The sequence below is a fragment of the Macaca mulatta genome, chromosome 16, assembly GCF_049350105.2.
Source record: "Macaca mulatta isolate MMU2019108-1 chromosome 16, T2T-MMU8v2.0, whole genome shotgun sequence".
NCBI lineage: Eukaryota > Metazoa > Chordata > Mammalia > Primates > Cercopithecidae > Macaca > Macaca mulatta.
Genome location: NC_133421.1, coordinates 89,001,473 through 89,014,479, shown reverse-complemented (window position 1 = coordinate 89,014,479; position 13,007 = coordinate 89,001,473). Strand labels below are relative to the sequence as shown.

The following is a 13,007-nucleotide window of genomic DNA, read 5'->3' as shown; positions in this document are numbered from 1 at the left end:
ATTCATGAAACAAGAGCAACACTAGAGTGAAATGAGGCAGGGACCCGAGAGACGGCATGTGTCAGAACACAGCAAGATGTGGCCGGCGGCTGCCCCAGGCTGTCAGAGCCCTGAGACCAGGAGCTGGGAGAGGAGGTCCCTTTGGCCACAGAGTCAGGGAAAGCTTCTCCAAAGGGAGGGTCTGGCCTTGGCTCAGAGTGAGTAGAACCTGGTTGAGGAGGAAGTGGCCCTAGGACCTTCAGGCCCAGAGAAGACCCCATAGGCACAGCCCCACCACATGACTTCATGACCCCCAAGCCCATATGGTGGCCGTGGGGCTGGGTTTTACCCGTCCCAGAGCCAGAAACTGGTGAGAGTCAGGGGTGTGGGAGAGGCCTGGGGAGACAGGAGTGGGACCACTATCAGACCCCCCTTCCACCCTGAAAACCCTGCCTCTGTAAAATGGGGAAGCGTGTGCAACCTGAATATCCCCTCGTCTATTTAAAGCATCTGCAGGAATGACCCAGGATTCTGCAGCATGAAAAGAAAAAACCACAACAGGTGGCACCGTTGTGCTCAGTGGAGGGGATTTTGACTGTGACAGTCAGGGTCTGAGTGGGAGGAAACTGGGGGGACTTCTGTGTAGTCTTAGGGTAATTCCAGAACCATCCAGGGCAAGAGGGATGCCCCTGCCTGGCAGTGAAACCAGCATGATACCCCAAACCCTTCAATTTCACCTCAGTGAGGGTGACACTGCCTAGTGTCTACTCGGGGTCAAGGGGGACAGGGGAAAGAGAAGACATTGCTGTGTCCCACAGTGGGGTTAAACTCATCTGGAGAAGCAGTGAAGACACACATGTACACATGCGCACACACGCACCTGCACACACGCACCCGCACATACGCACCCGCACACACGTACCCGCACACATGCACCCGCACACACGCACCTGCACACACACGCACCTGCACACACGTACCTGCACACACACTCGCACACACGCAGCTGCACACACGCACCCGCACACACGCACCTGCACACACACTCCCGCATACACGCACCTGCACACACGCACCCGCACACATGCACCTGCACACACGCACCTGCACACACGTACCCGCACACATGCACCCACACACACGCACCCGCACACACAAACCCGCACACACATACCTGCACACACACACCCGCACACACGTACCCGCACACACGCATGCTCACACACAAGAGTCTCTGGAGTTCATGTGATGGTCAGTTTTTCTGGGCACTTAACTCTTCAGCCCTGAACGGAGAGCTGAGAGATGCAGGCCCGGGTGACTGTTGAGGGCTGTTTTCTGGCTGCGACTTAGGGCTGTGAACAGAGGTGCTCCCGGGATGAGTGATTTCTTCCCCTCTGGACAGATCAGCATGAGAGGTCAGGGCTGAAGGGTCTGAGAAGAAGCTGGACTCCGGGTGGGACCCCTGGTGACACCACGCTAAATAAAATGTAAGACCAGCCATTTCTTTCTTTTTTTTTTTTTTTTTTTTTTGAGACGGAGTCTCGCTCTGTCGCCCGGGCTGGAGTGCAGTGGCCGGATCCCAGCTCACTGCAAGCTCCGCCTCCTGGATTCACGCCATTCTCCTGCCTCAGCCTCCCGAGGAGCTGGGACTACAGGCGCCCGCCACCTCGCCCAGCTAGTTTTTTGTATGTTTTTTAGTAGAGACGGGGTTTCACCATGTTAGCCAGGATGGTCTCGATCTCCTGACCTTGTGATCCGCCCGTCTCGGCCTCCCAAAGTGCTGGGATTACAGGCTTGAGCCACCGCGCCCGGCCCAAGACCAGCCATTTCTTTAAAAGAGAAGCCTGGTGAAGAGGAACCAGGACAGGAGCCATAGATGGAGACCTCCTGGGAGAGCGAGGGGTGAATCCAGGACAGACGTGGGCCGGGGTGCCTCTGTGTTTTCCTGAAGATGCACCAGGGCTGGCCATTAGGCTGGGGTGGGGGGCGCCTCCAGCTTCCCTAGACTTTGCAGATGAGAGACATGGACCAGAGGATATTGCTCAGAGCCGCCACCAGGCCTGTAGAGCTCCTTCCAGGGAAGGAGGAGAGGACACAGTGTGGAATAATAATTTCAGGTTATATAGTGGGCCTTTAAGGAAGGAAGTTCTCAGGGGTGATCTGGTTGGATGGCATGACCACATAACACCAGCAGCAGGAATTGCTACTGTGGGAGAAGAGGCTGGGGGAGCCGCTTCCATGCCTTCCTCCCCAGAGTGCACAGGATCACAGGCAGGAGTGTGGCCAGGATAGGGGACAGGTTTGGGTGAAGAGCCCTTGATAGGAGCCCCAGAATGACCATGACTGGTACACTGGACCAAGGACTAACGAAGACAATGATGATAATAATGGCGTGGGAAGGGAGTTTGTCTCCATACAGAGCAGAGTTGGGTTGGAAATATTAGGGATCCCTCCATTCTCCAGTGTCTGAAATGGGAGGAGCGCCATGGGACACTCGGAGCAGATGTGAATGGTTCCCTGGAGAGGCCTGGCCCTGCAGTGACTGTGCCCCAGGGGCCAGGGCTGGGATTTAGTGGGTGTGTGGGGACTGCCTTTCTGCACCCAGCCTCCTCCCTGTCCCTCTTGGCCATGTGGGTCCGTTCTTGCATTTTTATTCTTTACTTCTTCCCCTCTGCCTTCAGCCCATACCTGGGGCACCTGCTGATTCAGCTCTCTTCCCTCATGCTCTCCCCCACCCCACGTGTGGCAGCTGCCAGGACCTCGGACCCTGAGCCCTTTGCTGCCCAGGCTCCCTCCTGATGCCCCATCCCTGTCCCTGGGCAGCTACGGCTAACCCTGCACTGCTAGGTCCCAGCCAAGAATTTAATTTCACAAAGTGCAGGAAACGGCCATTCATCAAGTTGATGCTGTTTTCACAGGTGAAGCCAAATGTCTCCGGGTGGAGAGAGATACTCCCCCTTCCATCACTCTGTTGCCAGCACTTTGCTCGGGTCTCAAAGCCTGGGAACATGAGGGTCTTTTCAAGAAGTGCACTCAACCGGTGCCTGCGGGGGTCAGGCTATGCGAGACCTGGGGACTGTCAGCAGCATCTCACCACCCAGAGCTGTGCTGTTTGTAACGGTGACCACGGGTCATGGGTGGCCATTTCCACTGAATCAAATTAAAATGAAACACAATGATAAATTCTGTTCCTCAGGCATGCTGGCTCCCAAAAACCTTCAAGTGTTCAAAATTAACATGTGCCAGTGGCTATGGGACCAGGCATCCCAGCCACAGATTGTGGCCAGGGTCACCCCAGCTACCAGATAGCCCTGCCACAAAAGACAGTGTGGTCTGCACAGTGGATAACCCTGTCCTGAATGCTCAGCAGAAAGTGGCCTGTTCTGCAGACTAAGAGGCTTAGGGGAAGGTTCTATCAAAAGGGGTCCTTGCCACTGATCCCCAGTGCAGCCTCATGCCTCCCGTGCTCTCTCCCCATCTCCATTCCAGACACACAGAATGGTGCACGATGAGTCCTGCCCATGTTTGCACCTGTGGGCTGTGCCCTCCCACTCTCCTTCTACCTGACCACCCCTTCCATGCCCAATAAGACCCACTCAGCAGGTGTGACCTCCTGCAGAAAACCTTTCCCGATTGCCCGGAACAAGGTCAGCTTTTGTCATCAATGTTTATATGGATAAGACAGAGAAGGAAGGCCGGGCGCGGTGGCTCACGCCTGTAATTCCAGCACTTTGGGAGGCCGAGGTGGGTGGATCATGAGGTCAGGAGATCGAGACCAGCCTGGCCAACATGGTGAAACCCTGTCTCTACTAAAAATACAAAAATTAGCCAGGCATGGTGGCACGTGCCTGTAGTCCCAGCTACTCGGGAGGCTGAGGCAGGAGAATCGCTTGAACCCGGGACATGGATGGTGCCATTGCACTCCAGCCTGGGTGACAGAGCGAGATTCCATCTCAAAAAAAAAAAAAAAGCGAGAGAAGGAGTAAAGTGGATGACTGTAGCAGGCTTGGCAAAACCAGAAGTATTTTCCCTGGTGAAAAAGTCACAGGTGAGCTCCCAGGTGAGGCAGGTAGGACTGTAGTTTTTTAGAAAGATAAATAAAAATAAAAGCAACAAAAGAAAGACCCCTTGAACTTCTGCTGCTCTCAGCTGCAGCCTGATCTCATCGCTGTTGGGACCTGGCTCTGGAGCACTTGTCCCTGGTCACTGCTGCTGAGCTGGACACCATCGCTCAGGTCACTGGCCCATCATTTTGGAGAACAGCAGGGTCCTGGCAGGAGGTGGGGCGAATTTCCTGATGTCCAGGGCCTTTGGAGTCTCAGAGCTTCTGCCAGGGCTCATGAGGTTGCCAAGGTCCCCCTGTGAGCTGGAGGCCTCACCCTTCCCAGAGAGGTGTGAACCAAGGAGACCCTCAAGGCTGTGATCATCCCTTTGCCTGACTTAAAATCCAGTCTTCTCTGACCTGGTGGTGATTCAAGGAAAGGGAAGGGACAAAGGAAAGAAGATCTGGAACCATAGAGGGAGAGCCTTGTAGGGAGGGCCAGCCCAGGCTAATCCCTAGGGAAGGAAATGCTCAAGGGTGACCGTGCTCAGAGCAGCCTCCTGGGAAGCAGAGAATGAGGCCAGACAGGCCTGACTGCAGAGCCAGGAGGCATGGGCTTGGTTCCAGCTTGGCTCCTGGTGAGCTGTGCAGCTTCAAGGAAGCCACTTAACCTCTCTGGGCCTTAGTGTCCTCATCTTTAAAATGGGGCTAAAATTATTGTTTGGGCCCACCGCACTGGACTGTGGTCAGATTCAGTAGTGTCACAGTGCTTTGTGAACTTTGAAGTCCTGTGGAAATGGGAGAAGTCTGTTTGTAGCTGTCTTTTCTAGGGGGCTGAGGTCCACGTAGACAGGGCCTGGGGGTTCACACTGAGGCCACCTCAGAGGGTGGGAGGTCTGGGTCCAGAGGAGATGTGTCGGGAGTCATGCTGCTGGAGAGGAGCTGGGGAGCAGGGAGCTCGGCACCTCTGCACTGCCAACTGTGCCTACAAGTTGTCTAGAGAGGTTGGGCAGGCCTGGGCTGGAAACCTGGCACCTCCATGGACCTTTGTTCTCTCACCTATAAAATAGGAATGAGATTATGGTGAAACAATATACAGAGGGCATCCAGTGTAGTGCCTGACCCCGGGCCGGCGTCCCCTTGAGACTCACTCTCTTCCCTTCCCCTGTGCACATCAGTGTCAAAGTGCATGGGTGACCAGGAAGACCCAGATATTTTCACTGCAACCCTCTGCATGGTCCTGGGTTGTCAGTAAATCTCAACTAGATCCGTGCAGGGCGAGAAGGGAGGGACATCCTGGCGCCTCCTGGCTTCTCAACCAGTTGCAAGAAATCAAGAGCAGTGGTGTGACAAGAGATGCTAGGAAATACTGATGAGAAGCCTGCTCTGGCAGGTGGAGGGGCCTCCCACCATCCACCCCCACCCCCGCCCTCCTGATGCCCTTACCCCCAACACCGTTGACAGTGATGCTCTGGAAAAAACCGCCCCTGAAGTATGTAATTGATTTCCCCTCTTGCTAGTTCTTAACCTGGGCCTTTCGGTGGTAGAAAAGGATGCCTGATTAGAATATCTCTGAAGAGGGCAGTGAGTTATAGTAATGGACACTCTTCTAGCTGTCTCTCCCGCTCATAAATCTATCCCCCTCTGAAAGTGCAGATGGTCCATAATCGTCCATCATGCCGGAGTTCAGCACCGGACAGCTCCCGGGTGGGTTTTTCCTAGGAGGCTCCTTTTTCTGCAAGCTAAACGGAACTGCGACTCCGCACAGCCTCTCCCTGTAATGGAGTGTGAGCAGTCCAGCCGTCAGGAATGATTTAGGAGGGAGCAAACGATAAATATCCAAGAGGTTGGAGCTCAAAGCAGGGAGGCAACGGAGGGGGAGGTAGGGAAGAGGAGAGAGGGAGGAGCCGTTGCAGCTGTACTTAACATTTTGGTTGTGCTTTTTGTTTTTTATTGATTGGTTATTTTTTCAGGGTGAGGAGGTGGTAATGTCCTAAGAAAAGGTGGCTTTGAGTGACCTTTTAAAGACACTCTCCCTTGGTCTCCTTTTCCCTCCATTCCAAGGACGACGCTCTGTCAGGTCTCCCACACGGAGGATTGAGGTCAATGGGGCTGTTTGGTTGGGAAAATGTAACTAACTGGGTAGTTGACGTTTAGGGATAAGTAGATTTCCCCACAATGTTGCCGGGCTCCTCAAATTAGTCCCTCTGATGCCATAGCTTTTTCTTTCAATGAGATGACCCAAGTCTTCAAATCTCCCACCACATTTGAGCCCAGGGAGCTGTAAACTCCTCATCTCCAGGGAAGGCTGCACCCCACAGGCTGCCCTGGCCCACCTGTGGAATCTCCAGTGATAAGCCTACCCAGGGGAGCTGGGGATGCAAAGGAGGCAGCTCCCTACCACCATTTGTCTTTCGGCTCAGTTTCTTCCGTCTGCTCCTCCCCGATGCAGGGCCCAGCACATAGCAGGAATGGGTACGGGGTGGTGTTGCCCAGGGCTGGGGGAAAATTGGCTCAGGCCTCAACATTTGTGAGGGGCTTTGACGTTTTCTAGAGAGTCATCAAGGTTGAGTTTGCTCCACGCTGAGTGCGTTAAACCTCTGCAGTTTCTAGACACCTCCTGCTTTGATACACGGGGACTGAGCTCCTGTCTTTGCACAGAAGCCTAAAGAAAATCCCAGGCAGAGGACAGTCCTTGGGATGATGACCCCACCTTGGACTGTGGGCAATATTTCATGGCCCTTCAGCCCTCTCCTTGCTTCTCTGCCTGCCCAGAGGCCGAGGAAGCAAGGGCTGAACTTCAAGGGTGATGAATGAGCGTCTGCCTCCTACAGGTGCAGGTTGCTCTGCCAGGTGGTGGCTTGTGGCCGCACTGCAGCAGGAAGGCTGCCTGCTCTCCCCTGTCCAGGATCCCCACTCCAAGGGCCTCCCTTCCCTCCACCCAGGAGCCAGCTCCTCTGAACTCCAGATGGGTCAGGGAGGCTTTCCGAGCAGCAGAGCTGGGGGCTACCTGCAGATTCACCTGCATAAATGCTTGTCCACATCAGCTGCTTGTCTGCCCACCAGAGGGGCTACTTCCAGGAGGTGGGGATGAGCTATATGCCCTCCATCCAAAAAGGGGCACTGCCAATGGGAGGGCTGTGTGCTGACTGTGTCTCCTTACTAGCCCTTGAAAACAGAGTTTACTTCGGAGGTTTCCTGAGCCCCTGGGGTCTCCCGAGAAGGGAGCATGCACACTTTGGAAGCTCAAGCTGCATCCCACGCTCATTTGCCAGATGTCAGCCAGCTTTGAGGCTGCCACGGGGCCACGGCAGATTGCTCTGGAAGCAGAGGGAAAGTACTGCTGCTCCTCCTGGCTGTGACAGTGGCCCACGTCCCCAAAGCCAGTTCCTTCCCAGATGACTGCAGGCTGACAAGTGACTCCCTTCTCATCCCTCAGTCCTTTCCTATTGCAGGGAGGCCCTGAGAGGGTGGCAGTCCCCAGGCCTGACCCACTGAAGGATGCAGAGCTAAGGCGAGTTGTGTGGTTCTGGCAAGTTCCCAGGAACAGCAATGACCCCTGTAAATGGCTTAGCAAGAGGAAGTGGGCTTTCCATCTCCCACCTGCTGCACCCAACACCACAGAAGCACTTGAGTGATTTAGTTCCTCCTAGAAATGGGCACCTGAAGATTTGCAAAATAGCCTGGAAATGCAAGATCCTGAGTTCTCACCATGCCTCTCTAGCTAGACAGCAAGCAATCTGCCCGAACAATTGGTCTCCATTCGCCCACTTGCATCTGCATGGTAATCAGCCCTCACTGCGGGCTCGCATTGGTGCATTGCTCCACGCACCATCGGCCACGGGCAGAACATGCCTCTCTTGCCAGCTCTTGGCACGCGGCCATCTCTGGCCAAGGCAGAACAGAGCTGAGCAGGGCACCACCTCTTCAGTAATCCTGGCAGCGTCAAACACAGGACGAAGGTCAGGAGCGAGCCCCCACTGCAGAGAGGCTTGGGGAGGAGGTCCAGCTGGGTGGGCAGGTGGAGTCACTGAGTACCCTGCATCTGTTGGTGGCCTCAGCTGCCATTACAGCCCATCTCTTGGCTGCAAAAACGTGCTACCATTATCATCACCCAGGGTGGCAAGGTGGTGCCTAAAAGCTTACTTCACAAAACAGTGGACATCTTGTAACCAGCTATCGTGTCTCCGTCTCCAGGAAAACTGCTCTGGGGATGGTCATGAACTTGGGAGAGCATCCATCCCATGTCTCTGCCACAGCAATGGCTCAGCACAAACACTGAGAGAGTAAGCGGCTCCTGGAAATAAACTCTCCAGACCCAGGGAGCTTCCTCGAGATGCCCTAGCGCATTGTTTTTCTTGATATTATGGAAAACAATAGCAAATCTGCTCCTGTTGCATGCCAGTGCTGTGTGTCTTTCACCAGCATCATTTCCAGTCCCAGTGACAATGGGATCAGAATATCAATAATCTTCCTTTGCCACCTAAGACAATGAGGCTTAGAAAAGCCGAAAGCTTTGAAGGAGCCCCCTCCCAAGGAAGGCTTTCAGAAATCTGTCTAAACCAGGGCTGCCTGGTTCCCAGCCTCATGTCCCTCAGCACAATGCCCCCATGTACTTCTTACTTGCAAACTAATGCTTGTGACAAGTGAACTCAGGGCCAGCTGGCCACATGCAGTGCCAGCAATCCAATACGCTTGTCTAGGTGCTTTGCAATTGAGCTGTGTAGACAGTTGACTGTGTAGACAGCTGGGAAGGCAGCTTCTGGGCAAGGGACTTGGGGAGCTACAGTACTGCTGGTCAGCTCACTGAACATCACAGGCCTCCCTTGAGAACCCAAAACAAACCTGGTATCCTCCCTCTGGGGCATGCATATATGAATGCACAGGCCCAGAGGGGGCTTCCCAGACCCCTAGAAGCTCCTTGGTCCATCCTCAGCTGCTGTCTAGGAGTCCCTGTCTCAGTGGCTGGAGACCCAGCTGTGCCTCTGGCTGTACCCCAACCCTTCAGGGTCGTGCTTGGCCACCATTGCCTTTAGATGCTGCATGACACGTGTTCCATCTTCCCTGGGAAAGTGAGCTTCTCCAGCCAGGTCCTCAGCTCTGCCATCTACTAGCCCAATCTGTTACGCTTGACATGGACAAGGGAGAGGAAGACAGCTAACTTCTACTCGGGCGTGCTGGTGCCAAGCTCTGTGCTTGGAAGCTTGCCTGGGCGCCCCACCTGTGCCATCTCACTTAATGACTTGGAACTCTCCCCCAGTCCTTCAGCATTCTGGTTCAGAGCCCGTAGCCCCACCCTTCACTGCACACCAGGTTGCTCCACAGAGCGGCTTCTCGATCTTGCTGTCTCTCTCTCCCTTCTTTCCTGAGGTGCCCCTCTTCTCCCTGCCCCCCTGTATTTTTTACTCTTTATGAAGCACAGCTCAAAACCCACCCTCACCTGTGAGTCCTCTTGCCCCTCCTCATCACACCCATCTCTTCTTTCCTGGCTCTGATGTTTTTCTGTGTCACTTTTTATATTTATTTTATAATTGTTGGTGTGCAGGTAACATTGAGAATAGCTCCTGCATTAGAATCCAGATTCCTGGCCAGGCAGGCCAGGCCAGGTGGTGGTTCATACCTGTATCCCAACACTCTGGGAGGCCAAGGCAGGTGGATCACCTGAGGTCAGGAGTTTGAGACCAGTCTGGCCAACATGGTGAAACCGCATCTCTACTAAAAATACAAAAATTAGCCAAATTCAGTGGTGTGCACCTGTAGTCCCAGCTACTCAGGAGGCTGAGGCTGGAGATTTGCTTGAACCAGGGAAGCGGAGGTTGCAGTGAGCCAAGATCGTGCCATTGCACTCCAGCCTGGGTGACAGACAGAGACTCTGTCAAAAAAAAACAAAAAAACAAAACCAGACTCCTGAAATCCTGGCTCACAATTCCAGCTCTTTGGCATCCTGTGCCGTGCACCTTATGGGGTCCTCTGTGCCTGCTGAAGACCCACCGCTTCCTTCCCTCTGCCTCTGACATCTCTCTTGTCTGCTAGGACACTGGCGAAGGTAAAGCTGCCACAGTGCCACCGTTTAGAAGAGAACTTTCTCACCTGCACTCCATGGGAAATTTAGAGTCTGTGTGTGTGTGTCATGCTCTGAAGGGCTCCTGTGTGCCGGTTCCAATTAGGAGTGGGCGTGTTGGGGCCGGACCTGGAGGGGTATAGTTGAACATTTGGCTCAGGGGACCTAGCTGCCATAGCCTCTGTACGTCCTGCTGCCATTGCAAGAGTGTCCTGATTTTCTGTTCGTTTTCTTTCCCTGACATTGAGGAGTTGGTGCAGACACAGGGAAGACATGAGGTAGAGACTCCGGCATCACTGTACATTGTAGAAGGAAAATGAGCCCGTAGAAGACTGTGGCGTCCCTGTGCCCTGGGCTCCTGCACGGCCTTTGAGCCCATTGCAGTTCTCATCTGGCCTGTGCTTTAGACCATCTCAATCTGCAACATAAAGGCCGCCCATCCAATCACTGAGCTGCCTCGTGGCACGTGGATATTGGCCATGGCACGGGGGCCTCTAGGACCTACTCCCTTGGGACACTCAGGCATCTGTGGATGGCTCCAGGCGGAACCACCAGTTACATTGAGGATCCAGTGCTGCCGTGATGGGAGATTTTGGAAGAATGTGCTGGACTCTGAATGTGCAGAGAAGGTGGCTTCTCAGGAGGCTGAAGAATCTGTTTTCCCCCCACCTGTTAGCGATGGCGAGAGCCGGACTCTGATTCTGAGACCTGGAACAGCCCCTCAAAGTTGTTTTTGCTGCAAACAGTGGCAGTTCTGTTCCAAGGTTTTAGGGGGAAGACGGACTCACACCAAGAGCAGGCGGGCAGGGCTCCCGAGGGGAGCTGCATGGTTTCAGTCCAAGGCTCTACTGGCAATGCCCAGAGGGTGGTGAGCAGCCACTCTCTGAACAGAGTGTGGGGACAGACTCGTGGTTTCATTGCAAAGGATTTTGGAGAGGTGGGAGGAAGAACGCATTCTGGCAGTAGGGCTGGTTAGATATGGGCAGGGTTTGCCAAGGGAGGGCAAGTATAGGCAGTTCCCTGCTGGGAAGTGTTTAAAATAGCACTGATTCTCACAGAACCAGAAGCCGTTAATGAGGGCTACTGCCTGAAGGCAGGAAATGACCAGATGGGCATTCTCCAGTCTGTGCCCCAAGCGGCACCACCTGGGATCCTGCTGCATGGCCAAGGTGTTCAGATCTGTCTCTGGCAGAGACTGCCGGCGCTCGTAGGGATCTGGACTGCCAGCAGTGCCCCTCTGGTCCTGGGAGGTCCCTCTGGTGGCTTGGGATCAGGGTCAGCACCAAGAGGGGCTCCACGCTGGAGTGAATTCCAGCCACTCCCTCCAGGAGCCACACCAGCAGTGGTCAGGAAGTGAGTCCACCACAGCCTTCTGGAAAGGTCTCTAGTCTCAGGAGACACCAGCCACTCAAGCCTCCCGCATGCCACTGAAGAAGATAAGCTGGCCCAGAGAAGACCAGCAGCCTGGACAAGACCAGCAGCCCAGAGAAGACCAGCAGCCCAGAGAAGACCAGCAGCCTGGACAAGACCAGCAGCCCAGAGAAGACCAGCAGCCCAGAGAAGACCAGCAGCCCAGAGAAGACCAGCGGCCCAGAGAAGACCAGCGGCCCAGACATAGACCAGCAGCCCAAAGAAGACCAGCGGCCCAGACATAGACCAGCAGCCCAGAGAAGACCAGCGGCCCAGACATAGACCAGCAGCCCAGAGAAGACCAGCAGCCCAGAGAAGACCAGCGGCCCAGACATAGACCAGCAGCCCAAAGAAGACCAGCGGCCCAGACATAGACCAGCAGCCCAGAGAAGACCAGCGGCCCAGACATAGACCAGCAGCCCAGAGAAGACCAGCAGCCCAGAGAAGACCAGCGGCCCAGACATAGACCAGCAGCCCAGAGAAGACCAGCGGCCCAGACATAGACCAGCAGCCCAGAGAAGACCAGCGGCCCAGACATAGACCAGCAGCCCAGAGAAGACCAGTAGCCCAGAGAAGACCAGCGGCCCAGACATAGACCAGCAGCCCAGAGAAGACCAGCAGCCCAGAGAAGACCAGCGGTCCAGGCATAGACCAGCAGCCCAGAGAAGACCAGCAGCCCAGAGAAGACCAGCGGCCCAGACATAGACCAGCAGCCCAGAGAAGACCAGCGGCCCAGACATAGACCAGCAGCCCGGAAAAGACCAGCCGGCCCAGGCTGCTCTTGGTGGGGGTTCTCTCAGGATGCTCAGGCTGAAAGGAGGTCAGTCGGTCTTCAGCTTTGAGCCAGAACCCAGGCTGAGCCCTGGGTCATCACCACTCCGGCAGCACAAGTGGGACCTCCTAGGACAGGGCTTCATCTCTGTACCTGCAGGAGCCCCCATGCCGTCTTTCTCTCCTGCCAGTCCCCGTTCTGCCTCTTTCCTTTCTCTGCGTCTCCTACCTTCCTCGCCTCTTCCTTTCTGCTGTGGATCACTGAGCCCCTGGGTCCCCTGCTTCTTGGTGACATAGCGTGACTTTTCTTCCTTCCTGGCTCCAATATGTCAAAACTTTGTAACAGGAAAGAAAAGCGGGAAAAACCATCTGGGAAGTAGGTCACCTAAAAAACAACCACCTGACTATAATGAAATCCGCTTTTCCAGTGGGCTGCCTCCAGGAGAACCACATCCGGTGCTGGCTTCCTTTCCCTCCGCCCACCCCACGCCTTCCCTCCTTCCACAGTCAAATTTATTTTTCCTTCCTTCCTTCCTCCCTCCCTCCCTCCATCCCTCCCTCCCTCCCTTCTTTCCTTCCTTCCTCCTTTCCTTTCCTCTCCTCTCCTCTCCTCTCCTCCCCTCCCCTCCCCTCCCCTCCCCTCCCCTCCCCTCCCCTCCCCTCCCCTCCCCTCCCCTCCCCTCTCCTCTCCTCTCCTCTCCTCTCCTTTCCTTTCCTTTCTTTCGTCTCGCTCTGTCACCCAGG

The 13,007-nt window shown here is 55.0% G+C and overlaps 1 protein-coding gene and 1 long non-coding RNA gene across 39 annotated transcripts in view; one reads left to right on the top strand and one right to left on the bottom strand.

Moving 5' to 3' along the window:
• The window catches only part of RBFOX3 (RNA binding fox-1 homolog 3), a 523,127-nt gene that overhangs the window by 280,635 nt on the left and 229,485 nt on the right, over window positions 1–13,007 (top strand). The gene's annotated exons all lie outside the window — the stretch shown is intronic.
• Window positions 3,633–11,862, bottom strand: LOC144336037 (uncharacterized). Its single transcript, XR_013407432.1, has 2 exons — window positions 10,112–11,862; window positions 3,633–5,080 (listed from the first exon to the last, which is right to left on the bottom strand). It is a non-coding gene; the product is annotated as an uncharacterized LOC144336037 (long non-coding RNA).